The following is a 1,141-nucleotide window of genomic DNA, read 5'->3' on the forward strand; positions in this document are numbered from 1 at the left end:
TTCTGCCCTTTGAGCGTTGATGTGGCGTAATGAATTAAAAGCTACGCCATTTATCCCCTGAATGGGTGTGAACGGTATCAATCTGTGTTAGGACACCTCAATACAACGCTAAAGGCGTCCCCCATTAAACCGACATGACGGATCGCTTTGAATTTCATATCAATGATTTACGAGACATTACCGTAAAACGATGCAAGTCCTCAGGTTGAAACAGGCTGTCAGCCACCATGACGGCTGTTTGAAACAGGCTGTCAGCCACTAGGACAGCTGTTTGGAGGGCATAAAGCAGTCCAGGGTCCAGGTCCGGCTCCAGGTCTGGGTCCAGGTCCAGGTCCAGGTCCAGGTCCAGTTCCAGGTCCAGGTCCAGGTCCGGCTCAAGGTCCAGGGTCCAGGTCCGGCTCCAGGTCCAGGGTCTTGGTCAGGGGGAACCAGACCCTGTGACCCTGTGACCCTGCGGTCCAGACGATTCGAGGCGTTTTATCAGCAGCCGTGAACATGAATCAGATTATCAGCATTCTGTCCACAGTCAGAGGATCGCTCTAGGAAAGGGGACATACTGAACACAGATAAAACATTGGTCGGTCCCCAACTTAGAACCTGCGACCTGTAGCTGGTTCTGTCCCAGCTTTAATGGAGGCTCATGGGACCACAGAATGACGTCTGCTGTGTCAACTGAGTGTTTGAAATAAGCTGCGGCTCTTGGCCGATAAGAGCTTTAATGGGAAAAGGAAATGTAATTCTGAAGAAGCTTTGATTTAGCGCTAACTGAAAGTAAGTTGGACATCGGAGGGAGAAGCCTCAGGGCCTGGCTGTGTTCCGCCCAGCAGGCCTCACTGCCTCTCTGCCTCTGTCTCTCTCTCTGTCTCACTGTCTCTCTCTCTGTCTCTCTCTCTGTCTCACTGTCTCTGTCTCACTGTCTCTCTCTCTCTGTCTCTCTCTCTGTGTCTGTCTCTCTCTGTCTCTCTCTCTGCCTCTCTGCCTGTCTCTCTCTCTGTCTCTCTCTCTGTCTCTCTCTCTCTGCCTCTCTCTCTCTCTCTCTCTCTCTCTCCCTCTCTCTCTCTCTCTCTCTGTCTCTCCAGGAGGGTGTACGTTTGGCCTAGCTGTACACAAATTACATTACACACAAATAATTATAGGTATG

The sequence above is a fragment of the Pollachius pollachius genome (genome assembly GCF_949987615.1).
Source record: "Pollachius pollachius genome assembly, chromosome: 16".
Classification (NCBI taxonomy): domain Eukaryota; kingdom Metazoa; phylum Chordata; class Actinopteri; order Gadiformes; family Gadidae; genus Pollachius; species Pollachius pollachius.